Source organism: Lissotriton helveticus, chromosome 5_1, assembly GCF_964261635.1.
Source record: "Lissotriton helveticus chromosome 5_1, aLisHel1.1, whole genome shotgun sequence".
Classification (NCBI taxonomy): domain Eukaryota; kingdom Metazoa; phylum Chordata; class Amphibia; order Caudata; family Salamandridae; genus Lissotriton; species Lissotriton helveticus.
Window position 1 is genome coordinate 1,576,862,095 of NC_136065.1, and position 21,685 is coordinate 1,576,883,779.

Below are 21,685 nucleotides of genomic sequence, written 5' to 3' on the forward strand. Positions count from 1 at the left end.
ATTACTTTCACCTTTCATTACACTGGCGATGAGCGGACGGAGCTCCGTGTGCCACTTTGTTGGATATTTTGTTTTATGCTGATCTATTTGGATTTGTTACTGAGCTGTGTTTTTCTTCAGCTATTCATTCACTTTGGCTGAAGTTGTGTTTTGATCCCTTCTCTGGATTGGTCACGGAGCAGCGAACATTCATCTTAATTGGCTGAGTTCTTAGTTGGATTTTTTTTTTTTCACCCCGGATTGGTTAACGGAACATGAATTATTGGAATTGGCTGAGGCTATTTTCATCTCATTGATTTGGTTGGCAGTATTGGACGTTTCCTCCTGCTTATTCATTTGAGAATTGCAGTTTACGTCATCCTCATGAGCAGTGTTGCTTCCTTGTTATCATTGGAAACTGAGCAGTTTGTGTGTGGCATCTCTTCTACTTATATGCTGCTCCTACTCTGTTGCAGTCAGTAAGTAAGGATTTACAGATTTAGTCTTACGAGGTTGGACCCCCAAAAAGAGAAAGTGCATAATGTATAGGAGCTTTGCTAGGCGAACTATACATTTCTTTTCTTCCAGTTTCAGTCAGATACATGTGGAATTTTTGGGGTGGTTATATGCATGTGATTAGCAACGTTTGGAAGTCTGTACAATTGGATTTGTTACTAATTGTGTGTTACTGTTAAAGTGATAAACACACCTTCCTAGCTTTTTTCTTCTGGGCAACGGTGACCTACATTTGTAATTTAAAATGTATTTATTTTTAGGAAGTTATATACAATTGGATCGTTATTTGTTTATTTGACACAGAAGTTTCAGGGAATTTAACATTATGTCATGTATTGTACCACCCCCGTCGTTTCTTACTGTTCCTGGGGAACCACCCATGTATTGGTAAATATGGGAACCTGTTTTTCTAGCTTATGTTGATGAATTAGTAGGGGAGGAATGTGAACCTGATAGGAAATTGGAATTATTAAATCACTGTTTGGGTGGAATGGGGCTAAAGGAGTTAAAAAATGTACCTGCGTTGATTAATCCTGGCAATATTAATATAAACCAATATGCATCTAAACAATTGACTTTGATAACCAATATTGTTATGGAGAGGTTTATATTTCACTCAAGAAAACAACACACTGATAAATCCATTGAGGATTATGTTTCTGTTTTGAGATCCCTTGCCCTCACGTGTGATTTTGCGCACATCTCATATTATCAAATTCTAATGGACCAAGTTTTAAGGAGAACTAACAATAAGAAAATTCAGTAGAGACTATGGACTTCCCCTGATATGTCCTTGAATGTTGCTATTGTCATTGCAAAATCTATTGAGCATTCAGAAAAATGTGTACAGGAAATAATAGGTACAGAGAGAAATGAGGTGTATATTGTCACTAAGGGTAGTTTTGTCTACCCAAGAGTGATGTTACACGGAGAAATACATTAGAAAAGTACAAAGGGGTAAGCCAATAAGGCAGGAGGAATATAAATTTGTGTTCTAGATGTGGTAGCAGTAGTCATTTAGGCAATGCAAAGGTATGTCCGGCAGTTGATAAGATATGCTCTGGGTGTGCCAAGAAAGGGCCCTTTAGTAGGGTTTAGAAATTAGCTCCTAGAAGAGTAAATTGTGTGCAGGATTATGAAGATGATAGTCTAAATGACCACTATGAACAGTTCTCAATATTTGTGGGAATGAGAAGGTTATACATTTTCCTTCATGTGACATCATCATTAATGGTATTAGTATACATGTACTAGTGTGGTTGGTAAACCATTATTTCCCTAGATATTGTCAAGAAGAACTGGCCTGAAAAGATTTTAATTGCTCCAGGGGGTTATACTGCCCACAAGATTAATTTAATAGGGTACCTTTGAGCTACACTGGAATTTACGGGACGTCATACATTTGACAAAATGTATGTGGCAAGAAAGGGACAATTCCTTTTCGGATGGCCACACCAAGAGGAGATAGGGGTAAGATTAGATCCCCCCCGGTCTTGGCTATTGGTTCCCACACTACTAATGGTGATGATGACTCGGAGTTCATTCAGGAGTTAAAAACATCATTCTCTAACATGTTTAGTGATAAATTAGGAGAATATCAAGGATTTAAACATTGTATCAAATTGATACAGGGTTAGGAATGTGCCCTTATCATACGGAAGTAAACTTAAGTATATATTTTGTGATCTGTGCAACAAAAACATCAGTGAACCTGTTGAATCATCACCATGGGTATCTCAGTGGTGATTTCGGTCAAACATTCCGGTGAATTGAGATTGTGTGTTGACTTGCGCAGTCTCAACAGCGCCATATGTGTTGATGAACATCCCCTTCCCAATTAGCACAAAATGGTGACTACCCTGGTGGGGGCGTAAGTGTTATCTTGCAAGTGCCTACCACCAAGTTGTCCTGGATGAAAAATCTGACTGCCTTTATTACGCCTGAAGGTTTATTCAGATTTTGTTGCATGCCTTTTGGTCTGGCCAGTGCAGTCTCTGTTTTTCAGAGGCGCATGAAAGAGATTCTTGAAGGGTTGACAGGTGCTGTAGCATTTCAGGATGATATTGTTTTTGGAAAGGATGATGAGGAGCATGACTATAACCTGAAGGTTTTTTCAGCTTTCTTTTCAAAGAGTCTCACTTTACGAGTTGATAAATGCAGATTTAAAAACGTGGAAGTGGAATATTTAGGGCACAATATCAGTGGGGATGGTATCAAACCAAAAAAATTAAAACCTCATCAATGCTCCTATACCAAGTTCTATGGGGCTTGTGGTGTTTCTAGGGCTGATTGAGTTTTATGCTAAATGTATTACTAATTATACATCCAAGGTGGAGATATTCAGATGTTTAGGAAAGAAAAATGTCAAATGTATCTAGACTGAAGAGAGGACTATTGCATTTACCAGTTTGAAAGAATTTGTGGTGAAGGCGCCATTTGAAACCTTTCATTGTTGGCAAACAATGTGTAATAATGGTGGATGCCAGCAACAATGGGCTAGGTGGCGTGTTAATGCAAAGAGACATGGGTAAGGAATGGATTCTCGCATATGCTTCTAGGGCATTAAGGGGTGCAGAAAAGAATTACTCTGTGACTGAAAGTGAGTTGCTAGCCTGTGTTTGGGGTGCCTAACTTTTCAGAACCTTTTTGAGGGGCACTAAAGTTTTAATCAAGACAGACCATAAGCCTTAGGTTCACATGATGACAACAGGTGGAGGCCGTACTATGTCCGCAAGATTGGCCTCCAGACTACAGAGTTTTCAATGTCAGTTGGAATTTGTGAATGGAAAGTAGCGTACATGCTGAATGCATGGCTATATTGTTGTTACCTTCAGCTGAACATGATGAGGTAGACTATAAAGATTGTGAAGAGGCCTTTCACTTTAAAAGACATAAATTTGATTGGTAGCACGTTTCCTATCGTTCAAGAAGGAAAATGTGTGGAGGAAATGGAAAAAAATGATTAACTTAAATTTGTATTGCCTTGCATTTTACGTGGATGGCCTTATGAAAGGAAAATAAATGGTGATATCATTGGTTATTTCAAGGTACCGGAAGAGTTGGCAATAGACAATGGTATTATTGTTAGGAGGGACAAATTTGTGCGTCCATTTCATTTGAGAGAGAACATTACCGAACTGGCTCATGAAGGTCACTTGGGCATTTCAAGCACTAGAATGCAGGTTAAAGAAAGCTTCTGGTAGCCTGGTATTGGCAGTTGTGTTGAAGGGCAGAGAGAAACTATATGGTAAATATGCTCTCACTGATCAGTCTACCAGAGCTTTGTGTTATTAGTTTGACACATATCATGGAATGTGTTTTAAGATGTATTTTAGTGTGTTTAATGAAGTGTTCTTTTAGATGTATTTTTAACAAGATATGTATTGTTTGTGGACCAATGGTCCAAATAAACGTGATTTAAAACTGAAAACTGACTGTACTAGTCTGACACCCGTGATGCTCGTGTCGTCTTCATATGAGGGGGAGGGAAAATAGTTTAAAACGGACATAGTATAAATATGGGGGAGCCTTCTGTCGGTTGGTATTCAACTGCTTGACGTGAATTGTATATGCATGTTGTTTCCTCGATGAAATAAACCTAAAATTAGTAAAATGACCGCTCCTCTCCTGCGTGCTACTTTTCACAAACTCTATGAGGATTACTTTCACCTTTCATTACAAAAACCAACACCAGCTCCTGTCTGTTTTGATCTATAACACTGAGACCCAGGCCCGACAACTGTTGTCGCTCAGTTGAGGCCAGCCGGACGAGGATCAGATGAACATCTCCGTCGGGCATGCAGGATTCCTGGTTAAAGTGTTCGTGATCTTCGGCAGCCTGATGGAAATACACCTATGTTCTTCCTTCTCCAGTTGACGCTCAGTCTGTCTGCACCGGAGCCAAGGTCTTCCCGGTACGGATTACTCTTTCAAGTACTCCCAGTCCCTCTGTCTGAAGTGCATAATACAGCCTACACAGAAAAGTTCAGTTTGCATCACCGGCTCGAATACGGATTGGGGATCATTTCCGGGGCGGCAGCGCGATTATTTCCTGAAAGACAGACACTCTGTCGCGGGCTTGCAGTATTGGCTATTTCTTCCGGAGCGGGTAGGCCATCTTTTCCGGGGCGGGCCCTTTCACTTAACCAATCACAGGATTTATTGGGCTGTACAGACATCAAGACCCGCCTAGTACCGTCTCTTAACATGTCAATCACTATAAACTAGCTTTTCTATTGCCGCTCCCTGCCTTCATCTATTGAAGTCGGTTAGAGTCGAAAACAAAGCAGAGGTAATATATTTTTTTTAAAATCTTTTTTCGGGAGGAGGGATATAAGGCTTATGTTCTGGAACCACCCATTTGATTGGGGAGGTTTGTCATGTGTGTACCATAGCTCCTCTGACTGTAGCGCCTTCTCCAGGGGTAAGCGCTTTCCTTCTCTTCTCTGATGGGAGCGCCCCTTGTGGTAGAGTATTTTCTCACCCAAGATTGTTGGTCTTAAACATAACGCATCTCACCTTCCGTGGGCTATGGCTACCGCCTGCCCCATTCCCTTTATTGTGCCTTATTGAGTGGAAGGCCTGTATAGCGTTGTTTCCAGTATTTAGAACCCCGCTACCTGCTTTTAATCCAGAGGGTTTGACTGATTTAGGAAAAACCTTCCATGACAAATCCCTTATACTAGACACGTCAAATATACTGCTTAACAGAGTTCTAGGGCATCCATTTTCGTCCCCCCCCCCCCCCCTAGGTTGAAAACTCTTCTCCAAGCATACCTCGGTAGGGTACCAGCCACCAGAGGTGTGGGATAAGCAGTATCAGTTGAAGTGTGATCTGGAATTTCCTTGGTGTCCATTAGTAGGCATAAAAAGTTTTCGGGACTTACCGTCTGCGCCCACGGGCCAGTTGATAAAGTACACATTATATAGAAAGCATGGGAGGAAAGTAAAATGTTGTAAAACCCCAATAACAGAGCCAAATGAAATGCCTAGGGTGAAGCCGGGCACTGACGACAGTGTTCGTTTATTGAAATTAGGGAAAATGAAGAGAAAGGCTGGACTTGTTAGATCTGCGCACTTGGAACCTGACGCTGCTTTAGAAGGACCCCCACTTCCGGTGCTTGAATAAAAAAATAAAAACTGAGCTGAAACACAGTAAACTACGGGTTCTTTATTCTTTCATCACTTCTGACTCTCTTAACTTTTCCGTGTTTTTTAACTTTTCTTTGTATTTCTACTCTTGGGGGCTCTTTATTTCTCTTTCTTTTGATTTGTTGTTGTGGACGGCGCGGAGGTCAATTAGAACAACGAAGTACGCGTAAACCGGGCTTGTGCCAGAGCACAGAAACTTTACTTTTATTTCCACGAGACTACTTGCTTGTCGTCCTAAGTACGTGCGACGTGAGGAAGGAGAGCACCTCTGACATGTACTCTGAACCGCCGCGCTGACTTGGAGTTATCATCTTTTTGGGGTTATTTTCTGTTTCTCGCTCTCTCTCATAATGCACATTTTGCTTGTGTTCCCACTCTTTCTTTTTTCACCTTTTTGCTTTCTAGGACCTTTCATCTCACTATTTGGAGATCTGAGGTCGCTTAAATTTACTAATTGCTCCGACAATTCTTCGCCTTTTCTCACTATCTAGGTTGAACAACTTTCCATTATCCCGAGTAGCAGGGCTTTAAGTGGGATGAAAAAACTGGGGGGTCTCTCAAATGGGCGTGGCCAGTGTAATTAGGGGCGTGGCTTTAAAACACGCTAAAAATCTGTTTTAGGATAGTGTTCCGCCCGGTTTGTATTTTGCTGTTTCGGTCATGGCATCCAGACGTGATACAACAAGAAACATCATACCTACAATAAGTAAGGACTATTGGATTTGTCAATGGTTATTAGTTGCATGAGATAAATAAGCTGCAACTAGGGCTTGTTACTTATAATATTGAAAAAGCTTACAATTAAAGCCCTGGTGAACCTACCACAATGTTGCTGCTCGTGAGTTACAGAAAGAGAAGGGAAATTCTGAAACAAAATGACTCTTTAAAGGATTTCCTGCTGTCACTGCAGTCCGGAAAAAAACACGGACCGCCTGTGCCAGGGCTCAAAACAGAGCCCGATAGAGACCCGTTTCGAGACCCCCTGTAAAAAACTGCCGGTGCTCAGACCCCTTGAGACCCGGCCCACTTAAAGCCCTGCCGAGTAGTACACTTTGCGTGCTTCAGTATCAGTAGACGCTTTTGGGGTGCGGGGACTATATGTCCTGTAACACATTTTTGGGGTATAATTTTAATTCATCCTCGTCTAATTGAGTCTTTCTTAAATGATGTAACTCAGTTGGAGATTGAGTTTATGGACAGGGGCATGGGATTGTTAAAAAAAAATCTACATGTTTTGGGAACAAAAGTGTACAGACATCTACTTGTAAAGCAAATAAATCTAATTGGCATACCCATTCCCTATATCAATTAGATGGATAGGCAAAAGTGTAAATTTGGTTTTAGACGCATATTTCATACATCCAAGAGCTTCATATATTGAAGCTTCCATTTGGAGGACTATTGTCCCTAAAGAGAGTACATTTAGGAATCAGAAATGTACATGGTGGACAGTGTACTGGTAAATCAATATTAAATATTTATATGATATACATCTTTGCATAAGGTATTCGTAAAGAATATCAAAGACAGCCACAAACATCAATAAAAACCAAGATAATATCTACAAAACACCTGAAGTCCATGCAGGAATCTGGGACCCAGCAGATTTGTATTTCTTCAATAAAGTACGCTGGTATGGGAGGAGGCCCTGGAAGAAACACGAAGAAGGTTTCTGGCAGGACAAATCTATCAAAAGAGCCAATGGGCATTATGAAAAAAGCAGCAAATGTTTGTTTCCCAAACATTCCCTAGCTTCTCAGCCGGATACTGAACAGTGACCTAGAAAATGTTGGGGGTATGTTGATGGCATGGGTACAGACATCAGGGACGCTGGACGTACACAGCAGTTTGTGAATTATTTTTACTTTGTACTGTGCAGTTGTCCACTGGGTTCATTTTGTACAAGATTACCAACTCATGAGTCCGGAGGCAAAAAGACGTGGTGGAAGGGAGGCTTGGGTATAGGGTTAAAGGGTGCGGCATAGCTGGGAGTGGGAAAGATTACACATGGAGAGATTAAAAGAGTGGCTGTTTTAGAGTATTTAGAACAAAGAGGGATGGAAAAGTAGCCAGGATGAAAAAGAGAACTTACGATAACACAATACTCACATTTGCCCCAAGATTAATAGTTGATGATTTCACCAGTACTCACTCTCGAAAAACGATAGGGTGCCAGAGGTGTTACAGCAGGAGCCAGTGATGGCTCATGGGTGTACAGCTGGAGGTGAAAGAGGTTTTAAACACAGAACAATTCATAGCTTGGGGAGAGGGAGTACATGTAGGTGAGACTGACCTTTACAGAAGAGAAAATTATGGTTGTGGGTTATACACCGAAAAGAGAGACTGAGTAAGACAGAACTAGAGGGGTGGTGGAAGGCAGTAAGGCAGGTTAATATAAGGACAGTGGGAGTGCTGCTATATAGATGGGTCAGAAGTGAGGGTTCGAGAGGAGGAAAGGGAGTTGGCTAGAGATGGTCTAGGGCTTACAAATAAAGGAAGAGAAGCAGAAGGACTTAGACAGGCATTGCATGGGATTTAGACTGGGAAAAGAGACGGGTGTCCAGACCAGTGGGAAGGAGAGAACAAGAGAAAGCAGAGAGCTGAGATGGGAAATAGAGGTACAGGAGAGGTCGTAAACCAAGCAAGAGAATGGAGATCAGTTAGACCGGAAGTTTGAAAAAAATGTCAGGCTGCTGAGACAGCAAGGGAAAAAAAGAAGGTTCTTAGATCTGGCCTGAGGTGGTTGGTGTGCACTGTTGGATATTCTTTGGTTCACTTGTCCTGCATGTGTGTTTACTCCAGCAGAAGAAATACTGCCTTCTTGATTGGGGATAAAAGCCTTAGCTCTTTGGTGTGATTTAAAATTCAGCTATATTGCAAGATCTAGCAGTTCTACAGAATCCGAGGCACTGGGACGAAATGGTAGATCTAATTCAAAAGCCCGGGTAGACATTTGCAGCAAAAGGAATGTTGAAGTGAAGGAACATGGGGCCTTAACACTGTCCAATCCAATAGCAGGAGGAGGATTTATTTGGGCCCATCTACACTTAGCCTTGTGCTATTAAAAAGAAATTAAAGGTTTAAAGGAAGGACCCGGAAGCCACATGAGAGCCCAGGGAGATAAGCAACAGTGCTGTTGGTGTTCTTTACGGAGCTGCAACTTCGAGCTCTGCTCCATCTTGTTAATCTTCTGCCCTGGGGAACTAAAAGAGCAGGCCCTTTTTTCTACCTTGTCCTTTCCTCAGTGACCAACTGCTCAGAACCCACTCCCTAACCTGGATTCTCCAATAGGAAGGCAAGGTTTACCAGAGGGTTATGCTCAACCCCCGATCCCAGTTGTAACTTCAAAGATTGTAATTTGACGAGCCATAGGCCATTACACATTTCATCTTCTGGTGGCATCTGCTTCATACTTACTGACTGGTTGTGAACAATAGGACTGGACAGCTTTGTATTAACCTACTGTAAGTTGGTCTCTTCTTGTCCTTTGGAGAAACTAGGCACTCAAACTTTGTATCCCTTTAAGAAATCTAGATGTCTTGGGTGTTCAGCGATACAAATTCTTCATCCCTGTTACGGAGTGTGATTACTATTAATACTATATTTGAGTTCTAATTCCTTTACCACCTTCTGGAGTAAGTCTTTGTCTTTTACTGTAACTTTTCCTTCAGCTCCATCATTCATTCTGGGATTCTTTCAGTCTGTCCTGCAGACATTCTATTTCATTCCCTACATGGTATTAAACTCAATCTGTAACCCACACTCTGTCTGTGTCCCGCCTTTTTATCCTCCCTGGAGATCTGCTTCATTATCTGACTTTATTATTTTCGATCCCTGACACACTCTTATACACTGGGACCTGTCATTCTCGTTTCTGAGGTTGTCTTCACTCTCTCAAGCTCTTTGTTGTACTTTTTTCGCTCCCCTCTCCCGCCCACCCTTTTTGCCTGTCGCTCCTTAACAGTTATCATTTCTCTCTAATTACACCTGGTTCTTTTAAGTCATTTTCATCTTTGTGGCTCACTTTTACCCTCTCGCTCAATGTATCTGATCCTCCTTTCATCCTAGCCTTGTAATCTATAGAGGAAACTAACATGGTTATGAGAAAAGTGAGCGGAGAGCTGTAACCTGAACACAAACACTGCTCTGTCCTCACTCTCGCTAGTTGTCACCCATGTTAATAGACCATTAAATGTAGGTATTTGGTCATCTCTTTTGAAGTAGTGTGCTGCAAATCACTTTCAAGGGGTTTATCAGAAAGGATTGTGTAGCTGCATTCTTGGTACCTCAAAAACATGGGGGAATGCTGCTTTTGCTTGGGAGCCTTAACTGTCCTCTCCCTTGTGCTGAGTGAGGTTGGTGACTGTGCACAGCTAAAGTATAAGATCCCTTTTTTTTCTAGCATGGACTCTGCAAACAAACTTTGTTCCCAGACAATTGGAACCATGAAGAACCTCTTGTCTTGGCACCGAGGCAGCTGTATGATCATTTTTAAGTCTCCATCACACCATACGCTCAAGTAACCTGTACGTTATTTCTGCTGCAAATGCCTGTAAGCACAGTTGGAAAAGTGTCCATCATGAGTAATACCAATAGAATCATGAGTATTGGCATGGAATAAAGACATTTGCTAGATGCCACATTTAACTCATTTTAAAAGTTTTTATGAGGAAGTGAGTATAGTCTTTCTTCCTTTATGAGGAGCTAACGTAGGCTTATCTGTGTGTTTGAGCTTACACATTCCAGAGGCAAACACGAGCAGTACTATCTCATTCAGTCTAGGTGTTGGTTCCTTCGTTTTATAGGAAAGCTGCCAATGATGAGAAAGTGAGTTGCTGAATAACAGCCAAGAAGCTTGTGATGCTTCCTTACGTGAGGCGTGTCCTATATTTATTCCGCACAATCTAGTTGAATAGTATTGATATGAATGTCCTCTGGTACCTGGCCTGACCAAAGAATCCGACGTAGACACTGCAGCAGTCTCCAAAAGGATACCAGACCTGGACCCTCTCGAATCATTTTTTTTCTTTTTTAATGGTATCGGTTTGTCTTTGGAATTAAGTACATAGTGTGATTATGCTCAAGGGCTTTATTGTGTGTACACAATGGTTTGAAGTTAACTAATGGTCTGTACCTGCTGCTTAGTGATACACGCAAATTGAAAAGTAAATGTTTATGTGGCAGTAGCTTCCACTGCTAGTGTTCGCTGTAGAGTACTAAATATCTTGAAAATATGGGATCATGCTTGAATTCGTTTTGTAAGGATGTCCTTGGGGAACAAGAGGTGTCATTGTTCAACCTGCCAATGAAATGTAGCCTGTAGGCACTGTATGACAACATTTACTTGAACTGTTGACGTATTACTGATTTTTTTGTTTACAAGCTTTATGAAAGTATGTCACCTGGCTTAACATTTCTGTGGGCATTGGGCCTGAGTGACACCTTGGTTGGAGCGAATGGTCTACACAGGCACATTGCATACATGCTTGTTTACAAAGCAAGCGTCTTATTTAGCAATTTGTCTGACTTTTTTCATGCGTTGTGGGTATTTTGTGCAGAACTATCACAGTATTTTATACAGCACTCCTAAACTCTGCAAGTTTACCTGTCGCTGTTGGTAAGAGAACAGTGAAAACGTTTAATTGTTGGTTGAATAACGAGGCATTGAGAGACATTCAAAGCCTCAAATTAGCAGATTTTGAAGTAAGAAAGATAGTGTTTCATAAAGGGTTTCTGCCTCAAGCTGCTGGCACTAGCCGGATAGTTCAGACTGTAAGCATGATACATCAAAATGAATGGGTGACTAGCAGGCCACTGAAGGCAAATCACGATTTTTCCTGTAGGTCTGTTTAAGAAATGTTTTTTTGAAATTGTGGGCCATGTGCACAATGCTGAGGACTTTGAAACCTTTTAATTTGTGATTACGAGCTAGTGCAAAGAGTGTACGAAAATATCCTTTTTTTGGGGGCTTAAACTTTCTGGACATGTGGTATAGTTGGATAGACCTCGAGTACTTAGTTTCCATGATAACGATGTGAGGCAATACATTAATTGGCCCATGCCTGATGAGAGAAAGGCAGAAATTGAATTACCAGTTTAGGATAATAAAAATCGAACTTTAATAGAGCCCCAGTCGGAGCTTTCAAAGTCAAATTAAATTATCTAGGATGCTGAGATTTCTGACATTAGGTTCTGAGCATGACATCATGGAAACAGGCCAAAATGTCACATAACTTGCTGATGAAAGCAAAAGGCGTATTCTTTATAGCAGAAGCAGACCAAAAGTTAGAAAGTTACTAAATGTGAAATGCATTGTTCATCTTACAAACTGCTGAAATTTCCTATCAACATTCTGTGCTAAGACGTTGAAAGTTTAGAGTCTGTTTACAACTGGTATTAATACCTTGAAAGATTAGTGAATGTGATATTTTATCTTCAACAGTGAGCACAAATATGTGAATCTTATTTTGTAAACGATTTCTGTGCTAAATTGCTTGCTTGCTACATAAGAGTCATTCTCTGTTCTACAGAATTCAGGCAGCGAATCACACAATTCTCATTACATTGCAGCACAAGCCCAGTTCCTTGGATTCATAGATTACATGTTCTGGAATAGTAGTATGTGCATTTTAACTAGCAGAAAGAGTAAGAGGACTATTTGAAATATGTTTATTGATTACAATCCTTTCTATATTTGTTTATCCTCTAAGTTACTGGTTAATAAAAACTATCCTTAGTGTCTATTAAGATATTGGTCTAGTGATAAGTTCATAATGTATCTGTTGCCTTTCTAGGTGCCTTTACTAGTTACTCAAAGATAGTATTGTTTGCGTAATACACTAGATCCACTTTATGCATTTTTACTACTCAAGTAGCAGATTTTTGCAGTCTTTCTCCTACGTTTGCCAGTAATTGGGTATTTATTATTTATGGTAGATATTTCAGGTCACATTTTTGATGAGCATTTGCTATTAAACCTTTCCTTCAGTTAGATACTCATATGGCGGTACTTTTCAGGCAATAGTGTAATTTCTTTTTCGTTTTTTTTGTGCTTCATTGAGTTTTAAAACTGAGCACTCCATTGTACATGAACATCATCATATACAAATGCATTCGGTCATAATATTTTAACACTAACAAAACATATCTCCCTCTTGCTCTTCTCTGATCACCGGATTGCTTTATCCATGTACATCGGACCCACTGTGTTCCTTATCTATAGCAAACTCCATGTTAATAAAACAATAGTACCACACTTATTTCTCATTGATTGTTTCTTGGTTAACATGTCGTATCAATGTTTCCTTTCAAATCAAACATTCTAAGAGCTTAACTTAGGAGGGCACGTCATTTCTCTATTTTCTCCCTCCCTAAATTTTAAGAAATGTTGTCAGACTTTAGTGAATATATCCCACCAGCTGCCTACTGCCAATGTCGTTCAATTTTGCCAGCACCAGGCGTTTTTAGTGGGGCTAGTGTTTTGTTTATATTGTCTGGCAAGCGTCCGTCTTGCTACGAGTAGTATTTGGTTTGTTAGTTTCCAGTTTCCATGCAGATTCTGCTACCAGTTTCGTAGTTTTAAGCCTAATATTGTAACATCTAGGCTTTCTCATACGGGGGCCCCCATTTATTTAATAGCAGCTAGGACATATTTCCAATATATACTTATTTGGGGGAATTCCCACCTCCCAACACTCTTTTAAGCACCTATCTGTGGTTATAGGAAACATTTTGTGGAATTTGTCTGGAGCAAGGTACCGAACTCTCAAAGGATTGCAATAATGTCCTTAGTAATGGTGTCAATTTGGCCAAATAGTTTGTACAATTCCCCACTAAATCAGTCGGGACTGGGAGACTTTTCCAATTTGAGGCTTTTCATTTCTGCTTTAATCTTGAGTTCTTCAGTTGGTATACATGTGCTTTTGAAAGTTTAGGGAATGTCAACCTGTCTAGATACCGCTCCGTCACCAGTGTGAACTTGTGTGAACAGCCTCTGTATAGTAACCCCTCTAAATAAAATTGCTTTCTCTCTTGCATCATATACGGTATGGCCCTCGGGGGTCCTAACATTATCTTATTGTCTTTATTGACAGTGGCTTGAAGTCTGTTGGCCAACAATCGATGGGCCTTCTTGTCTGTTTTTGTATACTTTACTTGTAAATAGAAGAACAGCTTTTATGCTTGATTGATCTACAGGGTGAATAACTGACCTCTTTTTGCTGTAGAGAGATTAGGTTTTAATTAGAGCCTTTTCTTTTTTTCTTTCTTACCTGTTGATAAGTTGATGTCTAATCAGGTTTGTGTCGGTGCTCTTTCTTTTTTGCCAGCTACAGCCAAGGCTATCATGTTGCCTCTGACTGCCACTTTAAAGGTGTCCCAATATGTGTTTAGAGTGGTGTCTATTATCTTCTTTGTGATTGTGTTGTCTTCTATGGCTGTAGCGATTTCTACTCTATTGGTGAAGTCTTGAAGTAAGTTTTTCCTAAGTCTCCAGATCCTTTCCCTGGGCTGTGTGAAAGATTTGAGTTTTAACTATATAGGTACATGGTCAGACTACATACGTACCTTTACCAGTGGCATTTATTTTTGTCTTTTTTTTTCGTAAGTTCTATGCTGTCTTTTCGGTGTTGCCGGCAGAATCGGAAGTGGTGGGGGAGAGAACCATCCTCGTTGCCCTCTCTCCCACCTCCACGTTGTCTGTGAGCATGTATCTTGTTTCGTCTTCCCACTATTTTAAGACCTTCTTCAATAGTTTGTATGTGGTAGGTTCAGCCGTTAGTCTGGAATACCACATCACTGACCAATGCCCACCTTAATGTTTTTTTTTCTCAATGTTTACATGGTATGTGGCAGTTGCTGCGGGTACTTCAGAGGATCAAGTGTGTTTCAGATTTTAGGCTTCCTCCGGCCAGATGTGGGCTTCTTGTTCAATAAATACTGTTCTTGAAACTTCAGAATTTGTGTGATGTTCATCCTCCAAACCACATTTTGGTGACAATAGTGTTGAGGATTGAGGAGCCCACCATCAGAACCCGCTTGCATTGTTTGCTGGGATTGTTCCCCTCCGACACTAGATGAGCTGCTGTTCAATGCACCTGGCTGTCTAGACTGACACGGGATTCTTGAACGTTAATTACTATTCTAGCAAACACCACATTTCTAAAACATTGACCACAAAGTAAAACATTGCAACTTCCTGACATTAATCCCAAAGCTTTTGGAGAATAAGACATTAAAATGCATGGTTATTTTGTAAGCATTGTTTAATGGGATAATTGAGACGAAGGTCTATGTGGCAGTTAAATGGTGTGACCTAAGTGTTTGGATGGGTTTTGGCAAGATTGGGGCTGTATAATAAGCCTGTTTCAGGTGACCCCATTGTCTTGTAAGATCTTCCTGTCTTTGAAATCAACACTACTAGTGAGGGCTATTGTCAAGTTCTTATTGTAAAATGTCTTGACATTTTCAACAAAAGAGTAGGTGAAGTAAATGCCACACTCACTGCGTAGTCATACCTGTGCTTCTTAGTGTAAAAAGCAATTTTAATGTGTTATTGAACATTAGTGTGGAAAAGGCATAATTGTGTCTACTGATTCTTCTGACTGGATGTCTCCTATAGTTCCGACGTGTAAACGCTCTGGTGATTTGCGTTTATTTGTTGACCATAACTCATTAAACAAAAATATTTTGGTAGATTGTCACCCACAACCATACATTCAGGAATAGTTTGCAAATTTTGAAAAACTGAAATATCTTTCCATAATTGTCTTCCATTCAGCATACTATCAGACTGCTCTTTATAAAAAAAATCTCAAGATCTTACTAGATTTGTTACACAGTTTGGTGCTTATAAGTACTTACAGTTATAGATATCCTCAAAGGTAAGTCTCCTGGACATATAGAACCCTCATAAATAATATTCCTGATGGACTATCAGCCCTTAGGGACAAATGGGAGGAAACCACAGGCACACTCGAGGACATAGATTGGGAGGTGGAGCTGATGCACCGAGGGAAGTAGCAATGAAGCTCCGTCTACGGCTAATACAGTTCAAAATCCTGCACAGAGTGTACTATGACAGAGCGCGACTTCACACAGTGGGCAGGGCAGAAAAACCTAAACTGCCTGCGCTGTAGAGCGGACCAAGGTACCTACCTACATACATACCCTCTGGTACTGCCAGCAAATATAGAGCTACTGGTCACGAATACTTAAGAAATTAATTGATATATTTGGGACTGCAGATCACCATGGATCCAAAATATGTCCTTTTGGGCATTCCCACAGATATAGGTATTCCCAGGTATAAACTCCTATTGAGCAATTTGGGGCGTGACATTGCCAGATACTGGGGTAAAACAGAGTTGCCTACTACGGCGGAATGGCACGCCTGCATGGACTTATATATGCGGGGCAGAGAAAATTACATATGCCGCCAGAGGGTGCCCAAAATGTTTAGTACAATTTGGAAACCATGGTTAAGATTTTTCAACCTAGAGATGACTGGGGCTGAACCAGATAATACAAGGCCCTACACACTGGACTCCTAACCTGTTGGTCGATAATCTTGTTTCCCAAGAAGATATTATTGGATAGGGCCATGTTTAGCCCACATAAGAGGTGGGAGGAGGGGTGCCAGTTGAGATACTATTGTAAGTCAACCTCTGTATTCCTGAACGTAGTACTTATTGGTAAAAATGTTGAATGTATTGCATACATGACTCAACTGCTCCTGTGATGGCTAACGTTAAAAAATAAAATAAAAACAGTGCAAAAAAAAAAGTACTTATGGGGGCGTGGCTTGGCCGGCAGCGTTTTAGACATCCATCCTCACCTGAGCTTGTTCCGTTGCCCAGCTGCGCTCCGGAGTCTCACCGCAGCTCGAGGGTCACCTCCAATAGTTTGCTGGGGCGGCGGGGACGCCGCGAGGCGGTCTGCGGCAGGGGCGGGGCCCAGTACTCGCCCGGGAAGCTGAAGCCGGGACCTTTGGTTCTGCATCCTGCCGGGGAAGTTGACGTCGCGCAGGCGGCGGAGTGCTGGTGCCCCGTGGGTCGCGGAGCTCTGCGGCCTTGGGAGAGCCCGAGCTACAGGACCGTGAGGTGGCTGGCGGTCTCACAGGCCCTACCGGACTGCCTGCGCCGGCCACGTGGGGTGGTGGATGCGGCCGGCCCTCTGAAGGACGGCGGCCATATTGCCGAGTCGGCCCTCCGCTGTGAGCAGTGCGGCTGGCTCAAAGATCCTGTGACTTTGGCCTGGTGGGGATCCTGGTGTTGCGGACACAGCGTGGACGACTGCGGCGGCTCAGAGGGGCCAGCGCTGGATTGCTGGCCCCACCCCCCCGTGGACCCTGGTGTGCCTCGTCGGTCTACGGTTGCCGCTCTCTGGGGGCTCCTAGGAGGCGTGAGATGGCGGCCAGCTATTGATTAGTGGACACGGACTCCTCGTGCTGACGTCGGCGGTGGTGAGTTGGTCGCAGAGGGGCTAGGGGGTTGACACCCGGGATTGAGGCGCCCGCTCGAATTCCCCCCCCCCCCCCTCTCTCGTCCATATATCCTGCCTGGTGGTGTGGAGGTGGCCTCATCGGGCTGTGGTGCCTAGGGGTGGCTGGTCGCAGTGCTTTGGAGAGGCTATTTGTGAGCGACGGGGACCCCTAAGTGTGTACATCGGTGGTCGGTTCGGGCCACGGCGCGCTGACGGTGGTCGGGTCCCCTGGCTGGAGTAGTGACCAGGCCCGTGGCCTTCCAGATTGGCCCCTCGGATCTCCGGTGTGAAAAAGGTGTCGCTGTGAGGGGCCCCGTCCCATGCATTTCGTCTACGGGCACCATGACGCGGGGTGCAGCAGGTGGCGGACATACTAAGCAGGGGACCCTCGATAAGTTTACTGAAGCGGGCCAGGCGGCTGGTGGTGGAGGGCCGCACAACGCGGGACCCGATAATGCTGCGATAATGGCGGCCATTACGCAATCAAGGGACATGCTTGACGCCAAGATTGGGGCCGTTGGGTCTGATGTTATGTTGCTCCGACAGGATCTACGGAATGCTGTTGAAAGGATCACCGGAGCAGAGACTCGCGTCTCCGAAGTTGAGGACGACGTGTCTGTGCTCAAGAAAAAGGTTGCCCCCATGGAAAAGATTCAGAAGGGCCTCGCGATGTGGGAGGGCGTGCACGACGGAATAACCTCCGCTTTGTTGGTTTTCCGGAGGATTGTGAGGGTAACAACGCAGAGCGCTTTCTGGTTCAGTGGCTGGAGGGCTGGCTACCCTCGGACGCTCAATCCCGCTGCTTCGTTGTGGAACGGGCTCATGGGGCCCTCATGCAGAAACCCCCGACGGGGCGCGCCCACGCCCATTCATTGCGAAAATTTTTAACTATGCTGATCGCGATGCCATCCTGCGACATGCTCGGTCGAGGGCCCCCCTCACGTACAATAATGCCACCATACTGATATTCCCGGACTATACGCTGCTGGTGCAGCAGCAACGCCAGTTCTTCCTTGCAGCTAAGGCCCGTCTCCGGGGCCTTAACATCCAGTATGCTCTGCTTTACCCGTAACGATTGCGGGTCATCTACCAGTCCTGCACGCTGTTCTTTGATTCCCCCGAGGAGGTCTTCCAGTGGACCGACGAAACTGTGAAACTTCGCGTCACCACGGCTCCAGGTGGTGAATCGGATTCCTCCTCTGGTGGGAAGGCCCGGGAGGGCCTGCGGAGTCAGCGGCGTCGGCGCAAGGGTTCGACGTCTGCCGTGGCTCGCGCTCTGGCTCCGCGTCCCGCCAGGGGGATCTGCCTCTGGAGCAACGACACCAGGACGTCCCTTGATGTGTGAGACTCCTATCCTGAACTCTGTGCGCTGCAACAATAGACGCTCAGGTGCTTAGGTACTCGGGGCTGGAGCCTACCCCAACTGTTTTGGGTGGGTGGGAGTGAGAACCCTGTTGATGGGTTGTTGCTCGGGGATCCATTGGGAGGAGGGGTTCGTGTTCCCCCGTTGGGGATCGGGCTGCGCTCCAACCGCGACAGGTGCTTCCATGTTTGGGAGGTGCAGGGTGGGGGATGTTGCTATTTTGGGTTAGAGTTGGGGGGACTGTTTGTGCGTGTTAAGCTGCTCTGTGCTTGTGGTGCTGTTTATGTGCGGAGTCACCATGACTCATGTTTGCTACATTCATACTTGCCCCTATATCTGCTGCGGGGGACAGTAGGCCGGTGAGCTCCGGATCTTTACGCGTTTTGAGCTGGAATGTGTGGGGGGTGTTGGACAAAGTGAAAAAGGGTGCGGTTTTCCAATATGCTAAGCGGGCGGGGGTGGATGTCTTGTTCTTGCAGGAAACTCATATGTTAGGCACTAAGGTCCCATGTCTCCAGCGCTTTGGGTACAAACAGGTGTTCCACTCAGGCTTTGTGAGGGGGTGTAGGGGGGTTGCTATACTTGTGCATCGCAGGATCTCCTATGTGCATGATACACTCTGGACAGAACCACATGGCCGATATGTCTTTGTGCAGGGCAGGGTAGGGGGGGGACAGGGTGACCCTGGGTAGCGTATATGCCCCGCCCCCTCGGCAGTGGCCTCTGGTGGAGAGACTCACGGCCCTTTGGGATGCCATACCGGATGCCCTGTCTATAGTTGGGGGGTGGGGGGGGATTGGAACGATGTCATGGACCTGAGTAGCGATAGGTGGCGGGTGGGACAGGTTGCCGGGGGGGTGGGGGAGGGGGCCAACACCACCAAACTCCATCCAGGTATCGCCATGGCTCGCGTAGGGACTACACATACTTCTCAGCTGTCCATGAATCCTTTTCTCGGTTGGACTACATCTTTGTGCCGAGGGGGTTGGCCCATAGGATCCACTCGGCGGATGTTCTACCAAGAGCCTTGTCAGATCCTTCCCCGGTAGCCCTTACGTTCCTTATGGGCCCAGCCAGGCAGCCGTTTCACTGGCGTATGTCGGCCTGGCACTTGACGCAGGATGACTACCGGGAGCACATTGCCAAAGAACTAGATCACTACCTGCGGTCCAATGTTGGTTCCGTGACCTCCCCCCCCACCACTCTCTGGGAGGCCCTAAAACCCACTTTGCGGGGAGTAGATATTTTCTGGTGCGCAGCGGCCCGTACGGAGCGAAAGAGAGACTTAGTGCGGCGCGAGGCTGCGCTTGAAGACTTAGAGCATAGGAGTCGGGGGGTGGATGGAGGTCCCGTCAGACGTCAGCTGCTACTTGCTCAGCAACAATACACAGCCGTTCTTATGGAGGATGCCCGACTGGCTTGGTTGGCCACTCGTAGTCGGGTGTACCAGTGGGGGGACAAATCCTGCAAAATGCAGCACCGCCTCTGTCAGGGCACCTTTCATTCCCAACCGCTGTCCCAACTTACGTGCCCTAATGGGGAACCTATACTCGAACCTAGGGCTATTGCAGAGAGTTTTGCTGCTTACTACGAGGGCCTCTACGCGCCCCGGGAGTGCTTGTCGGTTGATATGATTCAGAAATTTATTGATGACCTTCCCCAGCAGGGCTGTCTCCGATGAAGTGCGGGATCCCTTAGATAAACAATTCTCGGACGATGAGATTGGTACGGCTCTGGGTGAGCTGAACCCTGGTAAGGCGCCGGGTCCCAATGGCTTCCCCGCCGAATTTTTTCGCCGGTTTTATGTGCAGCTTGGCCCGCGACTCCGACCGGTGACGGAGGAGGCGCGTGAGGGGGGCGCTCCCACCTGACTGGAGGCATGCCGAGGTCGTGGTCTTTTTCAAGCCAGGCAGACCCCCTGATAGTCACGCGTCATACCGCCCGATATCGTTACTGAACACCGAGGCTAAGGTCCTGGCCAAGGTTCTGGCTAATAGGCTTAAGTTGCACATAACCGACCTGGTCCACCCTGATCAGGCAGGCTTCATGCCCTGCAGAGCCACCCTCCACAATATCAGGCATGCTCATGTCGCGATCTCCGCTTGGAAGGGGCTGGAGGAGCGGGCGGCGCTCTTTTTGGCCGATATGGATCGCGCCTTTGATTCGTTGAGCTGGGTGTACCTATTTGCTCTGCTGCAACTCCTTAATCTTGGCCCCCGCTTCTTGGCATATGTTCAGTTATTATACACTGATGTTACGGCCTCCGTGCACGTCGGAGGTGCGGTCTCTCGCTCCTTTTCGGTCCGGAGGGGAACACGGCAGGGTTGCCCCCTGTCCCCCTACCTATTCGCGCTCGCCATGGAGCCCCTCGCGGCATGGGTGCGCATTGATGCCCAACTTAAAGGCTTTCGGTGGTCAGCAGAGTTGCTGGATAAAATTGCGTTATACGCTGACGATGTTTTGTTTTTTCTTACTGATCTGGGCCGCTCGGGGCCTCGGCTTTTGCGTATCCTGCAGATATTTGGAGAAACCTCCGGTTTATGTATGAACCCTACTAAATCGACGCAGTGGATACTCGGGGTCAGGGGCGGGTGGGGGCTTGGGCTTCGGACCTCCAGAGGGCTTCAGGTGGTATGAAGTATCTGGGTGTGTATTTATCAGAGGACGCTACAGTTTCCCGCGAGCGTAAGCTCACCCCGGTTTGGACTCGTGCGCGCGAGGATATTAAGGTGTGGTCCCGCTTGCCTTTGTCTCTATACGGCAGACCGGCCATTTTCAAGATGGTCGCACTTCCCCGTCTTGTGTACCAACTACAAAACCATCCCCACGAGATCCCGCCCAGCTGGTTCCGACAGGTCAACTCGGTACTGAGTAGCTTTCTGTGGGAGGGGGGGGACTGCTCGGGTGGCGCTGTGGACATGCTTCCGTTGGACGTTTACTGGGGGCCTGGGCCCATCTGACGTGCTTTCGTATTATCAGGCAGCCGATCGGCTGGTCTTGAATGACTGGTGGTATAGCGACCGGGGAGACCCGGCTTATGCGGTGGAACGGTTCCTCGTGGGTTCGGCATCGGTCCACACGTTGCTGTACTCGGCTACGCTCCGGCGGTGTCTCCCTTCGGTCACGCAGGTAGTCTTTTGCGTCTGGCGGAAAGCGTTGCGTAGAATGGGGTGGTGGAATGTGCTCACTCAGGAA

General features: G+C 45.1%; 1 protein-coding gene across 2 annotated transcripts in view; it reads left to right on the forward strand.

The window, feature by feature from the left end:
- The first annotated feature begins 4,672 nt into the window (after positions 1-4,672).
- The window catches only part of USP49 (ubiquitin specific peptidase 49), a 758,970-nt gene continuing 741,957 nt past the window's right edge, over positions 4,673-21,685 (forward strand). For both annotated transcript variants that reach the window (XM_078644724.1, XM_078644727.1), the window contains exon 1: positions 4,673-4,786. The gene's annotated coding sequence lies outside the window, so the exon portion shown is untranslated. The remainder of the gene's footprint in view (positions 4,787-21,685) is intronic.